The sequence below is a fragment of the Rhinoderma darwinii genome, chromosome 3 (assembly GCF_050947455.1).
Source record: "Rhinoderma darwinii isolate aRhiDar2 chromosome 3, aRhiDar2.hap1, whole genome shotgun sequence".
In the NCBI taxonomy this organism is placed as follows: Eukaryota; Metazoa; Chordata; class Amphibia; order Anura; family Rhinodermatidae; genus Rhinoderma; species Rhinoderma darwinii.
The window spans coordinates 16,825,514-16,844,367 of record NC_134689.1 but is presented as its reverse complement, the minus strand read 5'-3'; the positions used below and the strand labels follow the sequence as shown (position 1 = coordinate 16,844,367).

Below are 18,854 nucleotides of genomic sequence, written 5' to 3'. Positions count from 1 at the left end.
GACTGTAGCATTTAAAGGGAATGTGTCTCTAGAATTTTTTTTTTATTTTTTTTAGTTAAACAATTATTATTTGAGTGATTACACATTGTTTTAACTTTTTTTAAATTTTTTCACAAGTCAGGAAATATTATAAATTAGATTCTAGTTTATAAAATTTCCATGTGCTGGGCACTAGAGGGAGCAGTTCCCAAAATTGCAGCATGTCAATGTGGTAAAGCAACCTCGTTGCTTTATGCTGCAAATTTGGGGTAGACACACTCTCTCTAGTGTCCTCACACAATCCCCCCTCCCTTATTCTGGCTAGTGCCAGGAGAAGGAGGGGTTTGAATCTTCAAACCTCCTACACTGTGTGCCGCCATTTTCTGAGCGACTGCACAGTGTAGGAGGATTAGATACAGTGCTAAGCAAACAGTATAACACGAACATACACGAATATAATACACACATCACATACACAAACATAACTTACCTGCTCCTGCCGCCGCCTCCGCTACTATTCCTTGCGCCTTTGCTTCCTTGAACATATGGCCGGAAGCCACGGCCGAAAGTCATCATCTTACTGTCCGGCCGCGGCTTCCGGTCCACATGAAAATGGCGCCGGATTTCGCTCTGCGAACGAGCTTCGTTTTGGTCTGTGTGTGAGAGGCGCATGCACCGTTCCCACACAGACGGCGTACGTTGCAGTGAATGGAACGGCTCCCGTTCGCATTCTCTATGTGGTTGTATGTGCCGTATTCCATCTCTGTATGTGTCGTTAATCGACACATACAGAGATGAAAAAAAAAAGGCAGCCCCCATAGAGAAGTAAAAGTAAGAAAAAAGTAGAACACAAGAACACAAATAAATAAAATGTATTTTAATAACATACTAAAAGCAATTTGATAAATACATTTCATGACACCTTCCCTTTAAGTGCTTGAACGGCCGGGATCAGAGTTATCTCCGATAACAACCGTTGCAGTGAGTTGTAGGCCGTACCTTACAGTCGACACTTGCTGAGTATGGAGCAGACTCCGGCTGTGAGCCCGCTCCGTACTTCCTCTTTCTGGTTATGATGTAAATGTTGAAAGGGGTTTAGGGCCTCAGATTTCCACACTCCAGGGAAAATCTAGTGGTGCTTCTCCGTAAAGGCCAGAAGTGCTGGTACGGCATATTGGCACTTCCCACCATAACAGTCGGCCCTGTGTTTCATGTGGAGTGGGGGGAGCTGGCCGAGGTCCACCGTCCTGGAGCATGGATGATGAAGTCATCTTTTTTGTGTGCTTACTTGACCCCAAAATATCATGTTTAAGTGGCTCAAATCAGTAAAATTAATTTAATATACTTACCTTTTCAATTTGGCGCCACTTCCTGATACCATTGTAGTGCGGTGATGTGAAATCCAGGACGGGTCGCAGTAGAGACATGTGGTCCGTAGTGACCTAACTACTAAACCCAGCAGTTGGCAACCATGGTCCTGTGACACTGGGGAGGATACATCATTGTGCTGTGATGAGAAAAGGAAGCAGCGGGATAGTCCTGGGACTGCCATTGCAGGAATAACGCAGAAATTAGAACATTTTAGAATGTTGCTTTGTTATTGCCGTGTTTTATATTTTATTCACATGAACAGGATTTTTTTAGGGGTTGGAAAACCAATTTGATTTATTACTTCTGTTTGATGGGGAATGGGGGGAAGAGAAGTTACCTTACCGGCAAGAGAGAGGCCCATTTTCTCCCTGCCAAGAGGTCGCTTTAAAATTATCCTCCACCTTTATATGGTCCTTATAAATGTCTTCCACCCTGCTCATTGTACCACACACTTCGAGACAGGTCTGGGATTCCAGAGGTAATGTTCAACAAAAAATCCCAATAAATGGAAAGCATCCTGGCAAACGGTGGCAACGGGCACAAGCATTAAAAAGGTTTTCTCATCAGGAACACCATTGTCGATATGACCTACTTGGTTATATGGACGTCATAGAGGGAGGTTGCCCATCTTAGACCGTAACTCCAGGACAGCGATCCCCAAAAATTGTCACCATACGGAGAATGTGTGGAGAAATGGATGAGTTTACGGATCAGCTGTTTCTGTAACTTCCACCATAGAAGTCAATTCGAGTTACAAAAACAGCAGGGCACAGCGAGATTGTCAAGGATGCGAATACCCCTTTACAGGCGCTGTCTGTGATAAGACAATCCCCAAGGGGTTTTACAAAATCAGAACCACTCTTTCCATGTCTGGTATTACCTTCACTTGAATGGGGTGGAGCTGCAATACCAGACACAGCCTATAGACAAGGGTGGCGCTGTTTCCCTAAAAAATAGCAGGCCCAGTTTTTTAATCTCATACAACCCATTTAACATCTTATCTTGTATCAAAGATATAAAAATATATCTCTATTCAATGTAGTTTCCGTGGAAGCTTTTTTGTTTTCTTTTGATGTAATATCCTATAATTGTGTTCTCACAAAGCATCATTTAGTCAATTTTCATTTTCAGTTTGAACATCAGCCTAGAATCCTATGATTCTGTTGTAAGGTTATTTTTCTTTTATGTCATACGGTAAAAACAAAAATGAAGAAAGTATTTTCACCTACAATCCACTGAAGGTCATTGATCCCGTCTCTTAAGCGGCTGCCAGCAATGACTGCATAATCTCTGTTACATCATAGGTCGTGACATCTGTAAAATATCATCGTCTGAGATCAACGAGACATTGCGGATGCTATAATAATATGACGTTAATAAGCAGGAAACTGGTTACATTAAAAAAAACGGCACAAATTTTCTACTTCACAAACTTTTTTTTATTTACTTTACTGCTAATCTTTTTAGAATTGTCATTTGGATTTCTCTCCACTGTTCACAACATAAAATATGCCTACGTGTATTATAAATTTTTACGGAAAACAAACAGGTTGTCCCTGCCCCACCTCCGTCCGTAAAATAATTACTACATAGGTTTATGTTTTTGTCTAGCAATATGACAACAGCAACCCCAACATTTGTCGATCGCCAATCCTAATCCTACCATGACAGCAAACTCAATGGGGGGAATTTATTAAACTATCTACGCCGGTGTACGGGTGTAGAAAAGTCACACTTTTGTCACTAGCTTTTGTACACAAAGGTTGCAATTTTTTTATTTTTCTGCCACCCTGTCTCTTTAAAATAAGTGGGCAGGGCTTTCAGGAGGGGTGTGGCCACCCACAGCCCGACACATTTATATAATTTACACCAGAAACTAGCGGAAATCCACGCTTGTCTTAGAAAATGGTCCCTTAGTCGTATCCTGTTCCCAGTGTTCCCGTGCCCTGATACCTGTATCCCGTGCTGTGTTTGTTCCTGAGCCTTATCTGGTGTTGGAGTCGTGTTGTGCCATCTGCCAACCCTGTTGTCATACACCACGTCTGGTGTCATCTGCCACGTGTGGCGTCATCTACCTACAAGTTCCATCTGTGCCTAAGCCTCTGCTACTGTCTGGACTATTTCTGGTACTCTCATGCTAGGACTTTGTATAGACTGTTATTTGGCCAGCTGCTACTCCGCTACAGTGATGCGGCTTGATAGGTCCATATACCCACAGATCGTGACCGATACCCAACTACTATTATACTCACTGTCACTCATAGTCATTTTTGTTATTCTTTTGGACAGTTACCTTTTTAAAGGTGTTCTCCACTTTGGACAATCCCTACTTGTTCCTAGAAAATATGGAGATCACAAAATGTCCCCTGTTGGGACCCCCAGTGATCAACTGTAATCTGTGAAAAAACCTGGCAGTAAGTGTTCAATTTCCCTGCAGTGTCACCACAGGGGAAATTAAGTATTACACCCATTCAAATCTATGGGTTGTCTGTGTAATGCAGGACAGGACAGGTCCTCCAGAGCGAGATATGCTCTTTGTAACCGAACTTCACTCTGACCAAGAGATGAGGATCCTGAACACAGGACCACCCTCTATTAACTCCGAATTCCCTAATAGGTTATAGGAAAATGGGTTTTCTAAGCCGGACAATCCCTTTAAAAGGGAAGGGGGGGGGGCAAAGAAAGGCACAAAATGCTTTATTGCTGTGTGACGTAAAAACAATAGACCTCAAATGGGGCTATTAAGATGGCCAAGTTTTTGAAAAATGGAACATGCCCTATTTTGGGCTGTTTTCCCGGCCGCACGGATCCCATAGAAGTCTATGGAGCCATGTAAAGCACAGCAGTAACGTCCGTGCTTTCTGCCTCTCGTTCGCTCTCTCCTCCTCCTTAGCCCCCAGCCCCCTTGTAGATGGCACCCCCACCCCCAGCCTTGTAAATAGTGCCACTGTAAATAGCTCCAGGAGAAGTCAGTTCTGTCACTATCCATATGTGGACAGTGACATCAGGGGCAACACCCAGCCAGAGGGATTCCGCTCCTACGGGAAGCTACAGTGGCGCTATCTACAGGGAGGGTGCTATCTACAAGGGGGCTTTGTGGCACTACCTACAGGAGGATGTGTGGCATTATCTACAGAGGGCAGTGTGTGGCAAAAAATGAATGAATTAAATTCATCTGTTTTTAAAACTGACAAGGAGAAAAAACGGGTCAAAAAAAGAAACGCGGCCAGGAATGGAAACGGAACGGACCAAAACGGCCGACACTCGTACCGTGTCGTGTGAATAGAGCCTAATCCTGTACAGTTCTGGGATTTTGATGTTCGACCTTATTCACATGACCCTATTTTTGTTCTGATTTGGGGCCATATATTATATATAAAAGTAAAAAACATGGTACTGATGACATTGGAGGGGGGACTGCAGAAGATATACAAATATACTAATAATAATATCTAATATATAAGTAATTCTATAGTAATTTTGTTAATCAACAGTTTAAGTATTTCATAATATTCTTAATAATTTTATACATTTTTATAAATTGTAATATTACATGTTAATGTGTTTATATAGTTCATTATATAATTCTAACATAAATATGTTTTATGATTTTTTATTATTATTACTATTATTATTATTATTATTATTATTATTATTATTATTATTATTACCCATATACCAAATTGGAAATAAAATGAATTAGTGCACCAAAAAAATTACTTTTTTTAAAACAAAAAAGGAGAAATTGATATTCAACTTGAAATGAATTTTTAGTAATTGATTGGTTACACTAAAGAAATGACTCGTATATCTGTCATTGATTGTCGGAGAGGACACTGGATGTGACCCTGCTGCATTTGACTAAACGTTTATCAATACTCTGATATTTACCAGAACTTTACAAGAAAGGATCAAAGGGAATCTCATGAAATTATTGAAGAGCTATCTCTGGAATCCAAGACTTTGCCCTATTCAGCCGCATTCTACAGGGCAATGTAGCATTTGATATTCTGGATGTCCAACCATTGCAGCTACAGTAGAGATGGGTGGCATTGGCCCATTACTATAAATGATATATAATATAATATAATGATGATTACTACATAATAATTGTATTTATTTTCTTATTTGTTCAATGTAAAGGCAATAATAAGGCAACCAATACGCCTTAGGCTTCGTTCACATCTGTGTCAGGGTCCCGATCTGACGCTCCGTCGGAGCTTCCCATCAGAACGGGACCCTGACTGAAGCAAACGGAAACCAAAGGTTTCCGTTTGCGTCACCATTGATTTCAATGGTGACGGATCCGGTACAAATCGTTTGAGTTTGTCACTGTTGTGTAAGGGTTCCGTCATTTTGACGGAATCAATACCGTACTAGACTGCGCTATTCACTCCGACAAAACGACGGAACCCTTGCACAACTGAGACAAACAGAAACCATTTGCACCGGATCCGTCACCATTGAAATCAATCAACGAGCTGTCTGATTGATGGGCGCTCGCTGAACTGTCCAAAATCGGTGTAACTAGGAAACACTGGGCCCCATAGCAAACTGCTTACTGGGCCCCCCTCCCCTCCCGTGGGTGCTACACACAGCCCCCCTTGGTTGATAGTGCCCCCCTGTAGATTGTGCCATACAACCCCCCCTGTAGACTGGGCCATACAGCCCCCCCTGTAGACTGTGCCACACACAGCCCCCCTCCCGTAGACTGTGCCACACAGCCCCCCCGTAGACTGTGCCATACAGCCCCCCCTGTAGACTGTGCCATACAGCCCCCCCTGTAGACTGTGCCATACAGCCCCCCCAGTAGACTGTGCCATACAACCCCCCCAGTAGACTGTGCCATACAGCCCCCCCGTAGATGGTGCCACACAGCCACCCCTGTAGACTGTCCCACACATCCCCCCCCTAGACTGTGCCATACAGCCCCCCTGTAGGCGGTGCCATTCAGCCCCCCCTGTAGACGGTGCCATACAGCCCCCCATGTAGACTGTGCCAAACAGCCCCCCTTGTAGACAGTGCTATACAGCCCCCCGTAGACAGTGCTATGCAGCCCCCCCCTGTAGACCGTGCTTTACAGCCCCCCTTGTAGATCGTGCACCCCAAACAAATTAAAACAAAAAAACGTTTTACTTACCTAGGCCCCGTTCTCGCGACGAGCGGAGCTGCTCCACAACCCCAACGGGATCCTTGTGTAAGCCGGCGTGATCCAGTGACGTCCTCACGCCTGCCTGCGCAGGTATCCCTGCGCCTGATTAGCTGCAGGCTGAACGTGACCTGTAACCTATGGCAGAGCAGGGAGCTACCTCCCCGCTCTGCCATAGTGTTCAATAGTATCTGTAGTATCAATAGTATCTGAGGACGCAGATACTATTGAATGTGGCGTCGCTACCGCTGTAGCAGCCATAGTGGCTGGTAGTGGGGGCACGTGGGCGCTCGTGCCGTCGGCTCCGTTTTATGGCCTGCTATTCTTGCCATAAAAAATAGCAGAACCCCTGCGGAACTCAAATGGACGACATTTAATGTGTATGGGGATTTCATGAAAACCATAAAAATAATGTTTTATTTTTTAATTGACCAGATTTAGAATTCTCTGCATCAACTATGGCAACAGTTCTCCCTCCAGACACTGATTAAGGCAGTTTGTCTCCCTCTCTCCAAGCAGGAAGTCACAGCGTAGTCTGAAGCAGCAATCACCAGTGGAAAAACGGAAAGTCAGTCAAAAGTCTTTACTCTCAATGTACCTGGAGCTGAGGAAGCTCCATCAGACAAATTCTACTACTCCTGCACTGATCAAGCATTGATAATAGTATGTGGCTGCTCGAAACAGTCCTGGGATCAGATGGTAGTTGTGGTTTTGATTGACAAGGATGGATCTTCAAATCTTCTTCACCTCTCCTGACATGTCTGTTTTAGTAAATACGTCTTTTTTCCATAAAATAACAAATCTGAGGCATCTTGTCTTAGAACTCTGCGACTTTCCTTTGTTATTCCTCCTGGAAATAAGTGAATAATATGACAACTGGGTGTTGCCATTCCCCTTGTCAATGGGGCATGTCCCTACACATTCTAATGATAGTCAGTGCTGACAGTGTCAGACTGTGTAGGGATACACCCTATTTACAAGTGGAATGGTAACGCCCAGTTGTCAATTTATTAATTCATTTCCAGGAGGAATAACTGAAGAACAGTACAATGAAGAATTTTACAAAAAAATTCTCTAGAATTATTATTTTTATAAGGAATACAAGTATTTATTAACGAGACATGTCAGGAAAGCCGTCCGGTCCCTCTTTTATATAGCACAGAATATCATTCTTTCCTCTTGGTGGACTGCAGTTCATTGTATCCTGATATTGGAAATTACTTTGCTTTTTACTTCATTTTTAATGTTAACATTGATTATGACTGGAGTGTCTATTTCAAGTAAAATAAATTGAAGACACATAATGTATAGATTGTATAGGAATGTGATCACAGTTTATGATATCTTAGGAATGTGGCTATTGTACTCTGTTAACATAAGTTACATACAGTAAGGACCGTGCCTACCCCTATATAAACCTTATTAGCCTTCACTTCTGCCCTTATGTTATTCCGCTCCATCAAATTTTTATTGAGGAAACGCTTTCTTCAAAGAACCTGCGATGCTTGCAAAGTCAACCTATAAAATCAAACTCAAACGGTGAATTAAATGTAGATGTGGAATCGCTATATAAAAAAAACTTCTGAAACTTTAGGGGCAATTTGTTAACTTTTCTACGTCAGTTTTCTCGCATAAAAAATTGGCAAATGCATTAAAAATTGTAATTTGCACAAAAAATTATGACCTTGATGCATTTACGTCTCCCATGGCGTAAATTATAATATAAATCTACACCAGCTCGTAGCAGGCATAGATTTTTCTTTCAGGACAGTCAGCGTGCGCCTCTTATTAAATTGGGTGCATCTTAAGGCCCTATTACATGGGCCGATTTTGGCTGGTGCAGCGAGTGCCGATCAACGAGACATCGTTGATCGGCGCTCGTTTGCTCCTGTCACACGGAGCTATGGATGGGGACGAGCGCTCGTTACTCCGATACATCGTCCCCATACATTATTGTCATGTCGGTAGCGCGTCTCTCTGTTTACACAGGGAGATTTGCTGCCGACAACCATAATATATTTTACTTTTTTAAAGCGATACGCTCAGTAGATGACCGAGTTTGCTCGTTCACTTGCTGATCGTTCCCCTGTTTAGACCAATCAACCTATTTCTGCTTTCAAAGTAGCAGTTTGTCAAAATGTATCAGCCTGGAGAGATTTTTGCTGATGTTGTGTTTAGCTGACAGGAGTGCCTACGTGGATTTATTGTACCGACAGTCTTGCAAGCAGCACAAGGTCTGTACGATTATTTTTTTTTTTAACATTTTAATTTTTTATTCACTGACAGCAAATGGAGATCTTGAGAATAAAACTGAAACACAAAGTGTATTAGAAAGTTACTGAACAGTAATTAAAGGGATTGTTGGTCTAAAAAGAAAAACATTTTCAAATTCCCTATCAAGGATTTCTTAGGTAATCGAGGAGGGAAGCCCGTTCAGGATCCTCATATGTGAACCAGAATGGAGAGTGACTGCAGAAAATGCCTTTCACTCTGGAGGACCCGGCAAGTCCATTGGCTTCAATAAAAACTGTGTAATACTTAATTTCTCCTGTGGTGGTGCTGCAGGGAAATTAAACACTTGTAGACAGGTGTCATCACATATTACATCTGATCGCTTGGAGCACAAAAACCTGTAATCAACTTGTCGTCGGAGGTCTAACAAAAAGAGATTGCTAAAAGGGGACAACCCCTTTTAGCTTTATTATCTACAAAATTCACGGCGTACAAACTCAGTGTGAACATAGCCTTAGATTTGGCCATACATGTGTGATGATCCTCCCTTCCTATTAAAGGGACACCTACACCAATTTCCATTGGTCAGAATCAATCGCTGTAGGGACAGTCATTCACGGTACTTATGTTGGGCATCATAACACTACATAGCGACCCAAAAGTTCTATTTGATATATAGATACTAAAAAAATAAAAAATAAATCCTATAAAGTGATTTATGGCATCAATAAAGCGGGTAAAACTGCTCCAAGTCAAAGGGCATCAAAGCATAAATGACTTTCACCAGAATATTGATAACTCTTCCGGATTTCATTATCAGTTTGTTCAATCATCAACCCTTCGCTTTAACTAAAGATATGTGAAAATGTGGCTAGAAATGAAAAAAATGAAACATTTTTTTTTTCCTATTAAATTCATTTGTATCGTTCACTTGAAAATATCGTAGACAGCCATGTTATGGGATGAACCAATGTTTAACCTGCATTGGGCACAAACCCATGAACTGTGAAGATGGCGCCTCCGTGATGTCATCAGCCCCTATTCATTAAAATATTCTTATCGTAAGGTTTTGTTTTTTTCAGAAATCAGTAGTAAATGTGAATATATGAAACTTTGTAATGTATATAATAAGGAGAAAGTGGCATCTTCTTCACCTTAAGGGTCAGTTCACACAGAGTTTTTTGACAAGTTTTTTTATGTCGAAACCACGTCGGAAAACGCACCAAAAAACATCCGAAAATGCCTCCCATTGATTTCAATGGGAGGTCAGAGGCGTTTTTTTCCCGCGAGCGGAAAAAACGGCTCGCGTGAAAAAGAAGCAACATGCCCTATCTTCGGGCGTTTACGTTTCTGACATCCCATTGACATCAATTGGAGGCAGAGAAAGCATTTTTCGCGCCGTTTGTTTGCCCACGGCGCTCAATGGCGATACACAGTGTGCAGGCAGGTTAAAATCTTCCTCAAAATTCCAGATGGAATTTTGAGCGCGATTTTTCCTCCTGCAAAAAACTGTGTGAACAGGGCCCTTAAAGTACAGGACACGTCTTCGGCACATTTTTTGGGTGCCAAGAATTGACCTGATGCTTCTTTTTTTACACAACGCGTTTTTTAAACACGCGAGAGTAAAAAACCCGCGTCGTATGCACTACAATGCGTTTTACCATTGATGTCAATGAGAAGCTTAAAGCATACTTTTTTGTACATGTTTTTCGGTGCGTAAAACACGGCAAAAACTGCATCAAATACACGCCGTGTGAACAAGGCCTGAGACTGCATGCTGTGAGAGGGGAGCAAAAGGGGGATATCTAATTGGCTCAGAGTACAAAACACATCTCTGACATCACACCAGGAAGAGACCAAGTACGGGAAAAGAAAATTTACATTTCTAAAAAGGGGAAGGAAAAATAAACCTGAGGGTATGTTCACACGCCCTATTTACGGACGTAATTCAGGCGTTTATTTGCTGAAACAGCACTAATCTTGTCCATAGGTCATGTCTGGTATTGCAGCTAAGCCCCATTTACCCATTCATGTAATTGGGTCTGAGTTGCAGTACCAAACATGGCCCACGGGCATAAGTGGCGCTGTTTGATAAAATGTCAGCCTTACATACCGTATATTGTAGTAATAGCATAGCACAATCTGAAAGCACATTAAACAAATTACAAAAACAAAAAGGGCAAAATTCGACTATTAAAAAATTATCTCCAAATTCCAATGCTTCTTTAGACTAGTCCAACAAGGCGCTGCCTACGAGCTGTGGTAAAATTGCAGCACTACCGCGACTTGCTTTGTGGCTTCAATGTTTCTCTATGGGAAAAAAAAGTTGCTATTGAGCGTCCTAAAAAGTTTAGCATTGTTTTGCAACTTCTATTTCCCTTAGGCCCCATGCACACGACCATGGTCAGTGATTACGGGCACCGCCAGCCGCTGACAGCCACCCGCATTTGTGGGCTGTCCTCCCATATAAAGCACGGTTCGTAAAAAAACAAAAAATAGGATATGTCCTATCTTTTGCGGAGAATTTCTACGGCACGGACACCTTCCCGTAAATATGCCTGGAGGTGTCTGTGGGCAATAGAAATGAATGGGTCCGTAATTACGGATGAATTCTACGGTCGTGTACATGGGGCCTTAGGGAATCGTAGAAGTCCTGGAACGAGTCGTGGGAATGACTAAATTTACCCCCACTCGTAGGTGATAAAGTTACGCCGTGGGACCCTTTACTTACTCAAGAATTTATTCTGAAGGATACGAACAAAAATGAACATAAACCTGTAAGACGAGAGGAACTTCTATCAAAATGTAAAAAAACAAACCTAAAATAAAATTCAGCCGCGCTTGTAAAAATAAGTTGATACTTTGTTTTGTAGCGTGAATATTCAGCTGTGAGCGGCTTATCACGTCCCAGATAGATTTCCAGCGCTCGTAATATTGTAATAATTCTTGGATCAAGGTAATTTCACAGTTTTGACCGATTCCCAGGAGTTTTTGTTTTATGCACCTTTTGTGCATTTCAATTCGAAGATATGTCTGCCGCTCGTATCTTTAATCTCCGCAGTAGCCCTGAACTTTACACAACTAAATTCCACTTCAAAGAGACTGCGGCCGAGCTGTTCAATGATTAACCCATTCTGCCCCGATGCTCCAGCTACGCGCCGCATTCCTCCTTACTGGCAGTGAACGTGTTAAAATGTTTAACAAGTGGAGAATTACAGACATGAAAGGAAGGCGCTGGTGTTTATAATGCCTAAGGTTCATAATTTCTATGCTTCTAGGTTCTCTAAACTGTGTCTCTCCAGCTGTCGTGAAACTACAACTCCAAGTCATAAACTGTCAGGGTAGGCTGGGAGTTGTAGTTTTGCAAAAGCTGGAAAGCCACTGGTCGAAGTCCACTGCACTATAGGGTCTCAGGTTTGACTTTGAAGTCAAGAAAATAATTCATTGACTTCTTTGGGAGATTGTTGTGAGCATGCTCTGTGACGTGCCGGAAGGGGGTGGAGCTAAGCATTCCTGATCACCCATTGTCAATGGTATGATCCTGTATTTTCTACCTTTCATCGTAACCCTGCCCTCTGATGATAATGAGACGACTGCTGACCCTGCCCCCCCCCCCCAGTGTACACAGCACCAGCTGAAAAGTGATTTCTACTAAACAGGAAGAGTTATCCTATTGCTAGAGCTCAGTGGCCTGAGTTCACGCAAAAACTATTTTCTCATGATCGATTCCCTTTAATGGGGTTGTACAGGTTTAGAAATACATGGCTGCTTTTTTCCAGAAACATTGCCACACCTGACCTCGGGTTGTGCATGGTATTGCAGCTCAGCCCATTCATTTCATAACACTATCAAGGATTTCTTAGGTAATCAAGGAGAGAACCCCGTTCAGGATCCTCATATATGAACCAGAATGGAGAGTGACTGCAGAAAGTGCCTTTCACTCTGGAGGACCCGGCAAGTCCATTGGCTTCAATAAAAACTGTGTAATACTTCATTTCTCCTGTGGTGGTGCTGCAGGGAAATTAAACACTTGTAGACCGATGCCATCATATATTACATCTGATCGCTTGGAGCACAAAAACCTGTAATCAGCTTGTCGTCGGAGGTCTAACAAAAAGAGATTGTTAAAAGGGGACAACCCCTCAGCTTCTACCCAATATATAAGGCCTAAAAAGGAGGGCCGAAAAGTCGACTGGCCCACGCGAGGTTCCTCCTGGGTGCACAGGTTAGGACATAAATAACAGAGCCCAAAAAGGCCCACGAGGTTCCGCAGAGGACAACTTCATCCTGAGCTGCCAGTGGATCAGATCACTGATTTTGCCAGGGTAAGTTGTGGCCAGCCAGAAATGTATTTAATGGCAGTCATTCAAATGAATGTCCGTCCTTGTAATACAAGGACGGCTCAAGTCCGCCAGAACGGGAGCCACTAGTTTAGAGCGTCTCTCTGTTCTGGATCATAGAGGAAGGGTGCCAAGTTGGGGACCCCCCTCTATGATGTCTATATGCCCTAATATGGCATATAAACAGGGGTTGTCTTCATGGGAAAACCCCATTAATTCAACAGGGTGCACCAGTGAGATGTCAGGTTATGTAGACTAAGAACGAACAGATTTTTTAATGCAGCTCTGGATGTGTATGGAGAAGACCACCAGCTAGAACTGATTAAACAAGATTTCTAGTAAATGTATCATTTACATCAATGTCCCTTGATGCCAGAGCAGTGTTTTGCATTGCATGCTGGGACTTGAATAGATTGTCTACCCCAGGTTTAGGGGAAGAGTGATGTACGAGGGTGGTTACTGGCCGTGATATGAAGCTATGAAGGTTATAGCTATGAACTGAGATAACATAATTACTCATAAATTCCTGGCCAATCCTCTGCCCCTTCACTTCAAACACATTCACCATTTCATTGTTCCATGAAATATGGAGGAAATAAAGATAATTTGCACATTCAGAATGTTTCATATCAGAAACATTGATGGAAATGTATCCCCCACTTCAATAAATATTTCGTTGGAATAATCAGAAGTTTTATGTATAAGTATAAACTGTTCTTAACATCATTTTACAGATTAGATCCACATATAATATGGAGTCATTTGCAAAAACGTTGCTTTACTTATCCGTTAATGATTTTATGTTATATTGTGTAGTTACTCCAATCACAACCAGAGCAGCCCTCAAAATTCTTGGAACTTATCACACATCCATAATAGTTTAGCTGAGAATTTACAATACACTGCACTGTGGGATACCTAGTGTAAACACTACTTTTCCCATAATGCAATGCAGCAAAGAAACGAAGTAATACAGATTTCCATATAAAGGGTCGTTGTATATAGTCCGTATATATCTTTGCATCCATTTTTTACACGTTCATTGGAATTGGTTATAATTGACGCAATGTATCTGTTGTCCATAATTTGCCCTATTCAACCAAAATATAAAATTTAAAGGGACTTTCCTCTTTGGACAATCTTTTTCTGTCCGCTGATTACAAGGTGCTCAGCTGCCGAGTCTTCCAGAGATCAGCTGTAATCTGTGGGGAAACCCAGAAGCAAGTGTTCAATTTCTCTGCAGTGCCACCAGAGGACAAATTAAGCATTACACAGTTCCCATTGGAATCCATGAGCTGTCTGTGTGTTGCAGGAACATGCCCGGTCCTCCAGGGCATGAGACGCTCATTGTAGCTGCTCTCCAATCTGACTAAAGCTGGCCATATATTTAATATGGCTGTCAGTCAAATGAGCTTATTCAGTTGACAGCTGTTCCTCCCAACTTCACCATAAACCTGCTTACTCAGCTTGGCCAAACTTCCTTGTTTATTTCTATGGGGAAAGGGAAATAATCTTCTGCCAGACCTCTCTGGCACCGGCTTATCCCTTGCGGGAACCAAGGATTTGGCATGTTGAAATCCAAAATTCATGATCCATCTTTTCCGATGTCGGGGAAGACTCTCATACACTTTAGAAATCAGCCGATCCTGCCACAATTAGCGGCACGGCTAACACTTATGTAATGTGTATGGCCACCTTAATAAATATGGGTACCTTTATTCCCTAATAGGGTATTTAAAAAAAAATTCTAAGCCAAACAACACCCCCTTCAAACTTTTAGATGTAATGGGGGAACTAGAATATAACTACCAGGATAACCGGCATAGCAGCCACTATGGGACTTCGTAGCTGGGGGAGACCACTCTTAAAGGAGCCTCAGATGAAGGGCAGGAAACTTTTGGGGTAAGATGTCAGATACTTGGAGGAAAGAGAGGAAATGTCAGAGTTTGAGAATACAGAAAAAAAGTGTCAGAGAGAAGATAAGATAAGTAGAAAAAGATAAAAGTAACAGAGATGGTGGAAGAAATGCTAAAACCATAGAAACTATGGAGGGGCTTAACTTAGTGGGGCCCAATTCTAGTTTGTTCTTTGGGTTGATTACCTGTAATGCCATTGGGAAAGGGGATGAAGCTGCATAGGCGATCGTTTAAGATGAAGGTGAGTCCAGTAAAGTAGAGGAGGAGAGCTACAGAGGATAGGTGCAGCGCAAGAGAAGTCTTGTAGTGATTTTGAGACCGGACAAGAGTATAGAGAAAATGTTGTTCCCTCTAGGAGCTTGAAAACTGAAGGACAATGGAAACAATTAATCGGTTCCTCCATTTAACCGACCTCGTGACGTGTGCTCGCAATAAACATGGTCACCCAGAGCCACATCCTATGTGAGAACATTAATACCTGCATAGGTATATGGAGTCATTTCCACATAAGGTTCCTATTACCAGGACATAACCCTGGGAGACTCAATTCTTGCAAGCCTAAATGTGAAAGCATATAACCCCCTCCATTCATGGACTAACCTTAGGTTCATTATTGATGGGGGCGGGGCTGTGACAACCTCTCATTCAGTTTTAGGAAAAAGATAGGTGGTTGTTACCATAAAAAACAAATTCTGATTACGTTTTCTGCAACTGTTGTGAACTGGGAATCTTGGGATTACGTGTTGATTTCTTTCATCTGCTTTCTCAAAAACACAAGTCCCCTACGCGGCTTCCAACACTTTTTCATCATGAATACTGAACAAGAGGCGACCTAAGCAAGATCACAGTCTATTTTTTAGGTTTGATACAAGGTATAATAATCTTGGCTAAACATATAGTTACACAGAGCGAAGTAAGTTCAAGGTTGTACACCAAGAGCTTCCATCTGGCAGTCATTTAAAAATATAGAATAAAGCTTATAGCGCCGAGTATTCCGGAAAAGAGATTCTCAAACGAATCCATACGATAAATAATTGAATAACAAGATAGATAGATAGATAGATAGATAGATAGATAGATAGATAGATAGATAGATAGATAGATAGATTATGGCCACTACATTTGATACAGCTACACACCCCATTTTCTTGCTGGGAATCGGCAATGTCCAATGTCGTCTGATTGTTGCCAGTACACACGTCCTATGCCATATGGCAGCTGATTGCTTTTACAACTGCCCTCTCTCCTAACAGACAGTCCTAAAATGCCAACTATCCCAGGCACTGAGGGGCAGCTGACCCATGTTTCAAGACTTCTACAACTTTACGCTGCACTGGAAAAATAAGCCTTCGTGTTCAGACCCTGCACCAACCATAGCCCGCAAACAAGTACCCAACTGGCCTTAAATGCCCCCTTCCCCGACCCAACCGATTCCTGCTCCTGCTCTATTATTTACTCCTATTTTATTCGGGATGTGAAAATGTTTTCTTAGGGGCTGAAAATTAAATAAACTAAATAATCAATACTTGCCTATCTTTGCCCCGGTGATCCAGCACAGACACTCCGGCGGCACTCCCGCTGGTTGTTTACATGCACATAGCATGTGACCCCTCAGCCAATCAGAGTGCTCAGCGGTCACACGTTGTATTTCTGGCATTATGCGTTATTCGTTACCAGTGAGCCCTGCTGATCCCTCTGATTGGCTGTAGCGGTTACATGCTATGTGCATGTAAACAACCACCAGGAGTGCCGCCTGTTGCAAGGATAGGTAAGTATTTCTTTTTTTGTTTATTTATTTCATTGCCCTTAATAAAAATAAAAAAAATTACATCCCATATAAAGTCTTCCGTTCGTCACCATTCCGCCTGGTTTCCGGTTTTCCAACGGAATCAATAGCGTAGTCGACTGCGTTATTGATTCCGTCGGAAAACCGGAAACCAGTCGGAATGGTGACGAACGGAAAGCATTAGCGATGTTTCCGTCACCATTGAGATCAATGGTGACTGAAACGGAAGCTGTGCTGTCAGTTTCACTTTCCGTTGCGAGGTTCACCCGACGGAACCCTCCGACGGATCCCCGGAACGGAAATGAACGGTGATGTGAACAGGCCCTTACTTTGTTTTTGGAAAAAAATCTGATAAAAACTTATTTTAACAATTATTTTAATAGTAAAGCAGAATGTTGGGATTCTGGATTATGACTTTGTGATATGGGCATCATGGCATAGCAACAATGAGGTCCCGGGTTCATGTCATTCCTATGTTTGTGTTGTATTACTCTGGGTACCCTACACCCCAAAAATATCAGAATTTTAAATGACTTATTAAACTGGTGCTACCTACCATTCCTGTAATTTTCTCATTTATTTGGAGGACATAATTGTTCCTTATGGTTGTTTAAAGGCTATGTCCATCTTTGAACACACAAATACATTGAATCACTTATCTAGTACTGATTCCACGCCTGTATTATAGTCCAGAGATGCATTTGCAATTCAGCTTGTTGTCATTGGAAACTGACAATAAGCTTGTTGTCAGACACGCCCCCTAACAGCTAAGCGTCTAAGATGCAGTGAGAAACTTTGCTTTTACTATATCTAACTACTATACAGTGCCTGGTGTAAAGTCAAACACTCCCCAGAAGACATTGAGCCAGCAAGGAATGCTGGGAGATTTCAGCTCTGAAGCATGTAGAATTGTGAATACAGCTCTGGATTATAATACAGGATGTAACTCAGGATCAGTAGAAGATAAGTAATGTTATGTATTTACAAAGTTACTCAATTTTCTAGGTATTTTACTTCTATAGGTAAAGGTGTGAACATAGACTAATATACTGATTGTGTTTTTTAACTCTTACGGAGGCTGATGTGGAAGATACTGTAACGCCTCATGCACACGACCGTGTGCGCAGTCCGAGTCCTGTCAGTGATCCGAGGAAAGATAGAACATGTTCTATCTTTCCTCGGATCGGAGACTTGGATCATTTTTCACGGACCCGATTCACCCGCTAAAGTGAACAGGTCCGTGAAGACTATCGGGTGCCACTCCGATGCCGTCAAAAACGGCCGAAGTGGCACAACGGTCATGTGCATGAGACATAATTGTTTTGCTATAAGCTGCAATACGCACACACTAGTCCTTCTCAATGAATTAGAATATCATCAAAAAGTTCAATTATTTCAGTAATTCAATTCAAAAAGTGTCTCTCACATATTCTATAGATTCATTACACACAGAGGGGTCTATTTCCAGCATTTCTTTCTTTTGATGTTGATGATTATGGGAACAGTTACTGAAAACCCAAAATTTAGTGTCTCAGAAAATTTTAATATTATATATGCCCAATTCCAAAAATTATTTTTAATACCGAAATGTTGTCCTCCTGAAAAGTCTGTACAGTATCTGCCCTCAATACTTGGTCGGGGCTCCGACTCGGCATGAATTACTGCAGCAATGCGGCGTGGCATGGAGGTTATCAGCCTGTGGCACTGCTGAGATGTTATCAATGCGGCGTGGCATGGGGGTGATCAGCCTGTGGCACTGCTGAGGTGTTATCAATGCGGCGTGGCATGGCATGGAGGCGATCAGCCTGTGGCACTGCTGAGGTGTTATCAATGCGGCGTGGCATGGAGGCGATCAGCCTGTGGCACTGCTGAGGTGTTATCAATGCGGCGTGGCATGGAGGCGATCAGCCTGTGGCACTGCTGAGGTGTTATCAATGCGGCGTAGCATGGAGGTGATCAGCCTGTGGCACTGCTGAGGTGTTATCAATGCGGCGTGGCGTGGCATGGAGGCGATCAGCCTGTGGCACTGCTGAGGTGTTATCAATGCGGCGTGGCATGGAGGCGATCAGCCTGTGGCACTG

The 18,854-nt window shown here is 42.4% G+C and overlaps 1 long non-coding RNA gene across 1 annotated transcript in view; it reads left to right on the top strand.

Moving 5' to 3' along the window:
* LOC142748785 (uncharacterized) overlaps nucleotides 1-18,854 on the top strand; it is a 353,773-nt gene that overhangs the window by 322,416 nt on the left and 12,503 nt on the right. The gene's annotated exons all lie outside the window — the stretch shown is intronic.